Raw genomic sequence first — 14,230 nt, forward strand, 5'->3', positions numbered from 1 at the left:
ATACTTTTTATTCACTTATTGTATTTATGTTTTTTATTTCAGGGACAGATAATGTACATTTCTGGTAGAATGTCATACACATACATACAAATCCAAATCAGAAAAAGCTGGGACAGTATGGAAAACACAAATAAAAAAAAAAGTCTTGATTTCCAAATTTACTTTGTCTTGTATTTTATTGCAGACAATATAAACACAAAATTTTCCAGGTTTTTTCTGGTCAACTTCACTTCATTTGTAAATATACATCCTTTCCTGTCATTCAGATCTGCAACACATTCCCAAAACAGTTGGGACAGGAGCAGTTCAGGACTAGTAATCAGGGCAAGTGGTTAAATAACGATGTGATTTGAAACAGGTGATGTCAACAGGTGATTGCAATTATGATTTGGTACAGAAGCAGCATCCAAGAAAGGCCTAGCCTTTAGGAGCAAAGATGGGCTGAGGATCGCCGGTTTGCCAACAAATACATGAGAAAATTATTGAAGTGTTTAAAAACAATGTTCCTCAAAGTAGAGGTCTGCAAGACGCACAGACGCAGGACCTGACCAGATTTCTTGCAGCACGGGAATAAAATGTGGTAGCGGTCAGTAACTCTGGTGTAATTTGAATGGGAGCGGGCAGATTAACAATCTAGCGCTCCCGGGAGATAGAGCTAGAGAAAGAGAGAGAGAGAGAGAGAAAGAGAGAGAGAGAGAGAGAGAGAGAGAGAGAGAGTGCGTGCATTCGCTGTGGAGCTTGTATGTGTGAGTGAATGAGAAGGAGCGCACGCATCCGCCGTGGTGCTGTGTGTCGCTTGTTATAGGCTGACTGGACTCTGTAGCATCCAGCTACCAAAATGTATCTGCTATATAGAAATAATGCTGATATGATATATGAAACACAATCTTTAGTTGGCAAATACATTGAGTGAATATGTTTGTAAAGTTGACTTTGAAATAGTCAGTGCCTAGCCACAATCCTCACGGCACATCACTGTTTAATGCGACACTCATGTCTCATCACAAAGGGGCAAACAAAACTGACATTTAACATTCAATCCTTGCACAACCTACACTTTATCTGTTATCTATCTTTTTTGGTAGTAAACAATTTTAACGTGAGATTTTGTAAACCAGGTCTAACTTTAGTGGGAACGGGCGGATCGGGCAGCAGGTGAACAAAGGCTGAAAATACAGTGTGAGCGGTTGGGTGCGGAATAAAACCTGGTGGGAGCGGGACCAAAAATTCAGTGCCGCGCAGATCTCCCCTCAAAGAAAGATAGAAAGACATTTGGATATTTCACCTTCAACAGTGCAGAACATAATTAAAAGATACAAGGAATCTGGAGGAATTTTAGTGCATAACAGACAAGGATGCAAGCCTAAGCTAAACAACTGTGATCTCCGATCCCTCAGGCGGCACTGCATCAAGAATCGTCATTCGTCTATAAGCGATATCACCCCACGGCTTCAGGACTACTTTGGCAGACCTTGGTCAAGTACCACAATACGTAGTTACATCCACAAATGCCAGTTAAATTGCCAAATGCCAACTGTATTGTGTCAAAAGGAAGCCCTATGTTAACAGTGTCCAGAAGTGTCGTTGAGTGCTCTGTGCTTGGAGGCATATGGGATGGACCTTCACACAGTGTAAACATGTATTGTGGTCAGATGAATCAGTATTTTTCAGGTATTTTTTTGGGAGAAATGAACGCTGTGTGCTCCGGAGCTAAGAAGAAAATGATCATCCAGATTGTTACCAGCAACAAGTCCAAAAGACAGAGTCTGTCATGGTATGGGGTTGTGTCAGTGCCTTTGGCAAAGGTAACTTGCACTTCTGCCATGGCACCAATAATGTTGAGGAAGAGGATACAGGAACTTGATTGGCCTGCCTGCAGTCCCGACCTGTCTCCAATAGACAATATGAGGCGCATTTTGAAGCACAAATAGGAACAACGAATACCTTGTACTGTTGTCCACCTTAAGACGTGTTTGCAGAAAGAATGGAACAAAACTACACCTGAAACACTTAATTTGAATAACTTCATCAATTGGTGTCTTCTTGTCTCTAAACGTCTTTTAAGTGTTGTGAAACGTGTTTATTTCCTGTGTATTTTTTTTTTTACCATTGATATCTTATTTTCCTAAGTGCTAGTCAGACTGTGCCTGAATCGGTTCACTAATGCTGGTGTGTGTAAAACCAGATGTGTGTTTGCCTCCTCCAGTAACCTGATCCTCTGAGCGGCCGTTTTTGATGATGGCCATTGTCTGTTCATTCATGCAGTCAGATTCATCTGTGTGTGGTGTTGATGAGGTGTGTTTTCATTAGCATGAGTTCAGAGGGTTCACAGCCGCCATCTGACCAATCACACGACACAGAGATAACAATCACTAGAAAATCCACCATTCTGGATCCGCTTACACTTAAAGGTTACGGTACATCACATATTAACACACACAGACACACAAGGAGACACACACACCATTTTTTTTGCTGTTTCCGCATTACTGTTTTACTATCATTTTTTACTGGTATATTATTTTTCTGTATTGTATATAATTGAGTAAAAGAAATATCTGTATTATACAGTTGAATTCAGAATTATTAGCCCCCTTTGAATATTTATTTCTTTTTTAAACATTTCCCAAATGATGTTTAACAGAGCAAGGACATTTTCACAGTATGTCTGATAATATGTTTTCTTCTAGAGAAAGTCTTATTTGTTTTATTTCAGCTAGAATAAAACCAGTTTACATTTTTTTAAACACCATTTTAAGGTCAAAATTATTAGCCCCTTTAAGCCATATATTTTTTTGATAGTCTACAGAACAAACCATCGTTATACAATAACTTGCCTAATTACCCTAACCTGCCTACTTAACCTAATTTACCTAGTTAAGCCTTTAAATGTCACTTTAAGCTTGAAAGTGTCTTGAAAAATATCTAGTCAAATTTTATTTACTGTCATCATGGCAAAGATAAAATAAATCAGTTATAGGAGACGAGTTATTAAAATTATTATGTTTAGAAATGTGTTGAAAAAATCTTCTCTCCGTTAAACAGAAATTGGGGGAAAAAAATAAACAGGGGGGCTAATAATTCTTCAATAAGACTTCAACTGTATATATTAGTAATATATTATTCATTAATTCATTCATTTCATTTTCTTTTCGGCTTAGTCCCTTTATTAATCTGGGGTTGCCACAACGGAATGAACCGCCAACTTATCCAGCACATGTTTTACGCAGCGGATGCCCTTCCAACCGCAAACCATCACTGAGAAACATACACACTCATTCACACACATACACTATGGCCAATTTAGCCTACCCAATTCACCTTTCCCACATGTTTTTGGACTTGTGAGGGAAACCGGAGCACCTGTAGGAAACCCACGCCAATACGGGGAGAACATGCAAACTCCACACAGAAAGGCCAACTGACCTAGGCGACCTTCTTGCTGTGAGGCGATTGTGCTACCCACTGCGCCACCATGCTGCCTAATAATATATTATATATATTTATTATTATTAATAATAGTGTTATTGTTGTATTATTACTATTATCATTATTATTTTTAACATTATTATCATTAATTTATTGATGTTTAGTTCTGTTTATAAATCAGGGGTCACCACAGCGGTATGAACCACTAACTTATCCAGCATAAGTTATATGTTCTATATGCTATAATAAATGGGATTATTTATTTCTAACTTATTAGCTTTATTAGATACTAAACTTAAAAAACGAAATGTATGCAGTTTCAGTTAAACTCTAAAATCTAGGATTAATATAAGGAATTTATATAAATATTTAATCAAATTTAAGTTCTTAAATTTAGTTTGGTGACATGAGCAGCACAAAAAATACACACACAAAAAAAAAACAACAGTTAAGATTTTAATTAAAGCTGCAGAGCAAAAATCTTGCCAGCAACGTCATGTAAATGTTACTTTGTTGTAATGTTTTTTTTTTCATAGTCTTTTCTCAACCCTAATCTGAATGTGCAAAAACGTTTGCACTGACTCAAAGCACAATGAGTTATTGAGCTCCTGAGTTGAGCATGGAAGAAATGAAAAAAAATTAAAGTCAAGTTAAATTTATCCATAAAGCACTTTTAAAAAAACAATTGGTGCAGTTTAAGCATACATCTTCTAAAACAAAGGACAAATAAAGCAGACATAAGACTCTCATATGGTGTTAAAAAACAAAGAGTAGGAATGAGTTTTAAGACTAGATCTAAAGGTGCAGTGTGTAAGTTTGACACCAAGTGGTTGAACTAAGTAATACACGCCTGATTTAAAACACAGGCAAGCACAGGTTGCCAGATTGATGACACCAATGGGAGTGTGCCTGATAATCAAGCCTAAACGCTGATTTAAACCGTGTTCTAATTACAAGCAATGGCACGTGATAGATGGAATATTTTCCATATTATAAGAAGTTTCTGTCCTAAGCAACACCTGAAATTGATATGTTTTAGAAACAGCTTTTATCTATTCCTTGCAGCTGAACAGCAGAAAACTGACAATGATCACCACAGATAAACCTCATGTGCTTTATTCAGTGTTAAATGCTAATAATGTGAGTTTGAATGCCATTTTACATGACATTTATTGCTATACTACTGAAAGCTGCAGCAGCAGTTCACCTCAGATCTTAAAAATAAAATAAACCGTTTGAAATTGAACTTTTGAACTGTGACTCAGTGCAAACCAACACATATCAGTCATCCAAGGCGTACATTTAATAATATTAAAGAGGTTTAATAATTATTAATTAGATTGTAAACCTTACCATTTCGTTGGAGTTCAGTAAGTGCACTATTCTGTGCTTCTGTCGTGTTTCGTTTGGTGCAATTGCTAAAAATCTCGTCACATAGCATGTTGTTAGGACATAACGAACGTGCTCACCTAATGTTTATGTTTGTAATACGTATAATATTTTCTAATTAATAACCACCTCAAGTGGAACTCTGAATTTTGTAGGCTGCTACTGTCCACTTCCTGACTGAATGAAATACGCTGAAATCCATAAAGGCAACCTGAGATGTTGAAATATAATTGGCGAAACTGACATTGAGCTGGTTAAATGACAAAAACAAAGACTAGAATATCTGACTTTAGCACTGTTTTTCAGATAAACAAGAATGTTTACTTAGCATGTTTCTTAAATATCTGCAAACATATTATGGTATTTTTATGCTTTAGAAGAGTCAAAAACCTACATACAGCACCTTTAAAAACAGAAAGGCTTTTGGGCTGCCTAGCATGCAGAGGCCAATTATTCTAAAGTTTGACGCATTTTAAAGAGAAGCTGCATTGTGTTGTTTCTAAAAACCAGCAGCAGGAGCTACAAACTGTTGACCAGCACGCTTGCAAAAAATAGACAGAGGACGAGGCCTTTTCCACTAATGGAGCCGCTTAATAGCACTGGCTGTTTTGGGGAATTAACTGAGATCTATTAATAAGCGCTGGCGTCATTTGGGCTGTTGATTTTCTCTAATGGCAGTGAAAAAAAAAGCTTGAATGATCAGCACACCGCGCCGGAAAATGAGACGACATGCACAGAGATCACGTTTCCTTCATGTTTGTTTTCTTAGGATAAGGTTTGCCTGAGTAAAGAAAATACCAGTCTTCACTGTGGCTGTCAGTGCAGTGTGCTAGAATCTGGAAAAAAAGCTGCAGTGGATAGAAAATACACATTAGGTTTGGGATAAAGTACATTTGGGAGGATGTTATCATAGAATAAAGCCCAACAGGTTTATTGCCAGCCAGATGCAAAGCGGTTTTATAACTGAAAGCCTTAATTTTGTGACAAAACAACCAGATGGATGTACTTTATCCTGCTTATTACACGGCTAAATGCCACAAAATCTGAAAATTTGACAAAAAAAACATTGTTCTGAGACTAAATAGTTTATTAACTCTTCAATTAAACGCAAAGCTGACGGAAACAAAACCAGCTGAATGAAGCTGAAGGAGTATACACTAATTTGTGCGTTGTTCAGCCACAAGATGGCGCCAAACAGTAAAAAAAAAAAAAAAAAAAGCAAAGCTGACAATAAGGAAACCGGCTGAATGGAGCATATACTAGCCTACATACATTTATTCAGTCACAAGATAGTGCCAAACAGTCAAATAGGGCAGCGTGACAGATAAGATGCATTTAAATGTGGATCTAATATTATTGATGTGAACATATTATTGTTATTAAGCAGTTGTTATCTCAAAAAAACATAACTTGGAACATTAAAACTGACCAATAGAAGCCTAAAGCGACTAGTGTATGCTTAGTGGTTGGCCGGCAGGATGCAGGAATTACATTTATTACTAAACCATACTTATATTCTATTTCAGACCGAATATTCAGAGTAGCGCTGTAAACAATATAGTGAGCGCATCACAGGCTGTCATTGTTCAAAAATGAACCAATGTAAATATAAAATCATCTTCACCTTAGTAAAGCAGGCTAGAATAGCACTATTTACTTAAAAATCTACATTATCGATGCTGTAAGAGATACCTTATGAAATTGAAAATAGTCACATCAATCTTTCGCCAGGAGATTTCAGTGGCTAAACAACACTTCCATGCATATAACCAACAAAATCTACATCAGCTTTGCGTGACTAAAATAGTTTTAAAACATAACATTACCTGTCTAAAAGAAACACATCAGCCATGGTGTCATACAGCGTGCTAAAGTAACTCCAATATTGATTCAGGCTTTTCAGAAGTTTTGATTCAGCATTTGTTTTCACTCTTTCTCTCATGTGCACGTGAATGCGTGTGCACGTGCAAACAACATATCTGCATGAACGGCTGCACAGATGTAAAAATCTACATTTGCTGACAGACAGCGTGGGCTACTTATATTTAATATACAATATTACAATATTTAATTGGATGAACATTTTCTATGCCTTACCCAGAATATAAAAATACATGTAAATGCATTTAGATCACTTACTTTAATCATTACTAGTGAAATGTGAAGAGAGTTTTTAACCAACACAACAACAAATGTTTCTGAAGACGATCACCTACTGCACCTTTAATCATGGACTCACTATGAACAGATCATTTGAATCAGTGAGTTGAATAGATTCAAAAGACATGCCCAATTTACAAACTAATCATGAACTGATTTACCAGGTTAACACTTCTTCAGGAATCAGCGACCCAGGGACAATTGTCATATTGTTTTTTTACACTTCAAAATTCTGCTTTGTGGAGTACAATATTTTGTTTTTGGAATGAAGTGAATGAAGTAAAAGTTTCATACAATAAAAATACTGCAAATTAAGTACATAAACGACAGAAAAATCTCTCATTCAGCACATGAGCAGGACTGTTTCATTAAACCGCCCGAATCTAACCACACGTTCAAATATTCAAAACATGGTTTGGGTTTGCAGGATTTGGATATCTGTGCTTTCTGAGCGAGCCGATGATTTGCATTCATCCAGGCAGGGGAGTGTACTTCAAATCACCTTCTGGTTGAGACACATTTTTACAGTTCATCAGAAAAATGAGCTAAAGTGATAGAGCTTATTCATGATAAATCACAGTTTTTATATAGGGAGATGGTTTCAACCTCAATAAATTACTGAGAATTACATATTATACACAGTTTGTCAAAATAACTAACAATTTATGCACTTTTAAGTACGCTGCATTGTACATTATGTAGATATCACAACATTACAAGAAGTAAAATTGTCATTTAAAAAAAATAAACGCTGATCAAAATATTTTTTTCTTATTTTAAATTTAGTTTAATGATGCAAATGTTTGAATAATGTGCACATCTTCACTCTGCTCAAACGTTTTCACCCCTCCCAGATCAAAGCAGGCTTTTTATAAACTCATCATATTTCGTATACCATATATTGTCATTCATTTCTCAGTAAACTCATTGTTTGGAAGCATGTGCAATTGTCTTACAACTGTAAGAGAATCCATTATAATAAAGTATAATACATTTATACTGGGTTATGTATGCTTCGATGCTTGTAAACTGCACTGATGTCAAAACAGCATAAAAAAACATGTCAAACATGTTAAAACATCATCAAATTGACATCTATCTATATCATATTGACCCTATAATCCTCTAATCGTTTTTTGAAACTAATATTAGATGTCAATTTAATGTCGGTTTATCATCAAGACATCATTAAATCATTAAAAGCATCGTAAAGATACAAAATCCAGTGTAAATGAGGAATTGAAGTATATATTCATATATTTCAGATAAATATATATTTTTCTATATTATAATAATTTAGTTTCATTATTTTGGTGGTCAAAAGGCCATCAATGTGTGAATCGATTTGCATTTTTGACGTATTTTTGACATGTTTTTGACATCAACACAGTTTACAAGCAACGTAGGGAGTATAAATCTGAAAGTGAAGCTTTCAGATTAATAAAACCTGTCTTATAATAATTTTGTCATTATTTTGGTGGTTAAATGGGCAACTGTATGTGTGGATGTCAAATAGACGTCAAGGTTTTGACATCAAATCGATTCACATTTTTGATGTGACTTTTTTTGTGGGTTTTTTATGTTGTTTTGACGTCAAGGCAGTTTACATACATCATCGGGATACAAAATCCAGCGTAAATTTGGAATTGAAGCTTTCAGATGAATAAAAAATGTAATAAAGCATTATAATGTGGTGTTATTTTGGTGGTCAAAAGGGCATCAATGTGTGGATGTCAAATGTACATCAAGATTTTGACATCAAATCGATTTGCAGTTTTGATGTGTTTTTGACGTATTTTTGACATTTTTTTGACATCAACGCAATTTACAAGCATCATAGGGATACAAAGTCCCATAAAAATTTGTAATTGAAGGTTTCAAATGAATAAACCTTTTCTTATATAATACTGTTTGTGTTGTTGCTGATCAAAAGGGCATTAATGTGTGGATGTCAAATGGACGTCAAGGTTTTGACATCAAACCGATTAGCATTTTTTGATGTGTGGTTTGGTGGATTTTTTTAAGTTGTTTAGACGTCAAGGTAGTTTACATGCATCGTAAAGATACAAAATCCAGTGTAAATTTGGAGTTGAAGCTTTCAGATGAATAAATATTTTCTTACATTATAATAACTTTGTGTGGTTATTTTGCTGGTCAAATGGGCATTAATGTGTGGATGTCAAATGGATGTCATGCTTTTGACATCAAATCGATTCGCATATTTCACAGGATTTTATTAATGGTTTTTTGACGTTAAAGCAGTTTACATGCATTGCAGGTAAACAAAAAACAAGTATAAATGTGGAATTGAAGCTTTTAGATTAATAAAACTTATATTTTAATAATTTTGTGTTATTATTTTGTTGGTCAAAAGGGCATCAATGTGTGGATGTCAAATGGTTTTGACATCAAATTGATTCGCAATTTTCTTGAATTTTTTATGTTGTTTCGATATTAAGGCAGCTCGATTTGCATTTTGATGTGATTATTTATATGTCTTACATAATCCAATATAAATGTAGAATTTAAGTTTTCAGATGAGTAAATGTTTTCTCATAATACTTTTCGTGTCATTATTTTGGTGGTCAAAAGGGCATCTATGTGTGGATATTAAGTAGAAGGCTTTGACATCAACTCCATTACCATTTTTGACTATATATATATATATATATATATATATATATATATATATATATATATATATATATATATATATATATACACACACACACACACACACACACACAGTTGAAATCAGAATTATTAGCCCCGCTTTTAATATATATTTTTTTATATTTCCCAAATGATGTTTAACAGAGCAAGAAAATTTTCACAGTATGTCTGATAATATTTTTTCTTCTGGAGAAAGTTTTATTTCTTTTATTTCGCCTAGAATAAAAGCAGCTTTTAATTTTTTAAAAGCCATTTTAAGGTCAATATTATTAGCCCCTTTAATCTTAATTTATTCTACAGAACAAACAATCATTATACACTAACTTGCCGAATTACCCTAACCTGCCTAGTTAACCTAATTAACCAACTTAAGCCTTTAAATGTCACTTTAAGCTGTATAGAAGTGTCTTAAAAAATATCTAGTCAAATATTATTTACTGTCATCATGGCAAAGATAAAATAAATCAGTTATTAGAAATGAGTTATTAAAACTATCATGTTTAGAAATGTGTTAAAATAATCTGCTCTCCGTTAAACAGAAATTGGGGAAAAATAAACAGGGGGGCTAATAATTCTGACTTCAACTGTATATATACTGTTTATAAAAGAACAATCAAGGCATTAAATGGAAATACAAAGAGGCAGTCCCATATATTGTAAAACGTGTCAAGGTTACCAATAACTCCAAACCGGACTCATCCATTGATTCATTCATACATTTTCCTTCAGCCAATAGTCCCTTATTTATCAGGGGTCGCGTACAGCATAATGAACCTCCAACTGTTCTGACATATGTTTTACGCAGCAGATGCACTTCCACCTGAAACCCAGTACTGAGAAACACCAATACACACTCACATTCACACACACACACGCACGCACGCACGCACACACACACACACACACACACACACTACGGCCAATTTTGTTTACCTAATTCCCTTATACCGCATGTATTTGTATTGTGGGGGGGGATCTAGAACACCCAGAGGAAACCCACACCAACACAGGAGAAGATACAAACTCCACACAGAAATGCCAACGGGCACAGCTGGGACTTGAGCCCATGACCTTCACGTTGTGAGGTGACAGTGCTAATAAGAGCCACCGTGTTGCCCCTTGGACTTTTTCCATGTGCATTATTTGAGTGAGATAAGTTAACCACGTCTTAAATTGAGCAATAGAATCTGATTTCCACACTCTTATCAATAATTATTCCATAAATTAGGGGGCTTTGTATGGACACATTATAACCCAGCATATTTAATGTATTTTTATTTTTACATGCTTGATGTTGTTTTGACTTTAAGGTGCCTGCTGGTATAGCAAAGATTCTCCAAATGTGTGAGATGACCTCCAGTATCTTCAGCTGGAGTATCCTCTGGCTCTGCAATTGATCTCATTACTGTGCAGCATCAACAATGGCCAAATAAAGCCATCTTTCCTGTGAGAGGATCAGCAAACATTTTTCCCAAACGGCAGTGAAAACAAAGAGCGGGAGCTATGAGCTTTTGACTTGGCCAACACAACAAAATCTGCTGACTGGAGGAAAATAAGTCACGTCTGAGGCCAAAACTCAACGACAAAGCAGATTGTATTTACAAGCACCCTGAAAACACACATGTTTGAATAAACATACGTGTTCATATGCGGCTCACATGTTAAAACTTACAGCTCAGAGATGAGAAGTCGCCGTTTTTTTGCATCACATTAATAAACTTTAACTAATATCTCAAATTAATGTTCCAACATCATTACGTGTATTTGATTTATTTATGTTAATGTTAATCAACAATCTTATTCTGACCTTGATTTATTAAAATATAAGATCAATCAAAGATAACATGAAATAAGAAATTATATATATTTTGAGTGATTAAAATGACTTTTTTGCTGACAAATGGATTAAATTTAGTGGTTAGAAAGACAGTGGCAGTAAATGAAGATTTATTTTGTGATCCTTAAAGACTTTTAAATAAACGATTCTTGTTCTAAATATCTGACAATAGCTTTTTTGCCATATAAAATGCTGTAAAACAATATAATTTTACTGCTTTGAATAATGTACAATAGCTATTACTTTACTTTACAAATGACATAATAAAGACAAAGCAGGGTCCTGTGTGTATCCCAGTTTGGGAAGACTTTTTCTCTTATTGTGACGATGTCTGTTCATATAACAAAATAATTTTAACTTTTCACCATTATTATAAATTTTGTTCATTATTATTTGTTGTCTCTTTTTAAATTTTCATTTATTTATTTCCCTGTTTTTTCCCCTCCTAAAAAACAATGAAGTATGTATGTATATATATATATATATATATATACATACATACATACATACATACATACATACATACATACATATATATATGTATATGTATATGTATATGTATATGTATATATATATATATATATATATATATATATATATATATATATATATATATATATATATATATATATATATTCATATACATATACATATATATATGCATATATATATATATATACACATGTATGTATGTATATATATATATATATATATATATACATATATACATACATACATATATATATATATATATATATATATATATATATATATATATATATATATATATATATATATATATATATATATATATATGTACATATATACATACATACATATATATATATATAAATGAAATATATGAAAAATAATAAAATGGCATTAACTCAGATTAATTAAATTGATTTTTGATCTGTAAAAAGTTATTATAAATTTATTTAAAAAATACATTTAAAAATGTTATATTGTTATATACAGTTGAAGTCAGAATTATTAGCCCCCCCTTTGATTTTTTTTTTTATTTCTTTTTGAAGTATGTATGAAGTATGTATGTATATATATATATATATATATACATACATACATACATACATACATACATACATACATACATATATATATGTATATGTATATGTATATGTATATGTATATATATATATATATATATATATATATATATATATATATATATATATATATATATATATATATATATATATATTCATATACATATACATATATATATGTATATATATATATATATGTATGTATGTATATATGTATATATATATATATATATACATATATACATACATACATATATATATATATATATATATATATATATATATATATATATATATATATATATATATATATATATATATATATATATATATATATATATATATGTACATATATACATACATACATATATATATATATATAAATGAAATATATGAAAAATAATAAAATGGCATTAACTCAGATTAATTAAATTGATTTTTGATCTGTAAAAAGTTATTATAAATTTATTTAAAAAATACATTTAAAAATGTTATATTGTTATATACAGTTGAAGTCAGAATTATTAGCCCCCCCTTTGATTTTTTTTTTATTTCTTTTTTTAAATATTTCTCAAATGATGTTAAACAGAGCAAGGAAATTTTCTTTGTATGTCTGATAATATTTTTTCTTATGGAGAAAGTCTTATTTGTTTTATTTTAGCTAGAATAAAAGCAGTTTTTCATATTTTAAAACCATTTTAAGGTCAAAATTATTAGCCCCCTTAAGCAATATTTATTTTTGATTGTCTACAGAACAAACCACTGTTGTACAATGATTTGCCTAATAACATGCCTAATTAACCCAGTTAAGCCTTTAAATGTCACTTTAATCTGTATAAAAGTGTCTTGAAAAAGTATTATATACTGTCATCATGGCAAATCTAAAATAAATCAGTTATTAGAGATGAGTTATTAAAACTATTATGTTTAGAAATGTGTTGAAAAAATCTTCTTTCAAAAATAAACAGGGAGTCTATTAATTCAGGGGGGCTAATAATTCTTACTTCAACTGTATATACTGTTATATTTATATAATTACTATTATTATTGCGAGTCAGAAAACTTTCAAATAAATTTTCAAATAAATGTATTTTTATGACTACAGTATGACTAAGTTTTTATGCTCACCAATACTGATATCCTTTAATATGGAAAGTTTTATTCATATTTTTTGGAATATAACATTAACAACAACAACCACAAAAATTTTGATGCCTGAAAACCCTTTTCTTGATCCAGATGACAGAAGAATCCCCCAACAATAAACCCTGGAGCCCATAAATGAACTCAACTAATAATAGTTCCTTCTCCTTACAATTATTTGCATCACACCTTCAGGGAAATAAAAGAGAACAATGGCTCCGATGTTTTACATAAAGTCATTGAATAACAAAAGGAGGTTTGTGGCACTGTATTTCTCTCAATGGGTCTTCCCCAAACAAAAAGAAAAATGGCCATTACAAATGACATTTCTGCGACAGCACCTCTTTGTCCATTTAAGGACCTTTATGGGGGTTTAAGCAACACATTCATCGGCTAAAAAAAATGATAGTTATTTTTCGACCCCCGTGGAAGTGTTTTAAAACAGGCAGAAGAAGAACAAAAGAGGCGTCACATTGTAATGCTTCCTGACAGGCAGGAGAGACAAAAACAACACAACTGTCAACACAAAACA

Source organism: Danio aesculapii, chromosome 23, assembly GCF_903798145.1.
Source record: "Danio aesculapii chromosome 23, fDanAes4.1, whole genome shotgun sequence".
Classification (NCBI taxonomy): domain Eukaryota; kingdom Metazoa; phylum Chordata; class Actinopteri; order Cypriniformes; family Danionidae; genus Danio; species Danio aesculapii.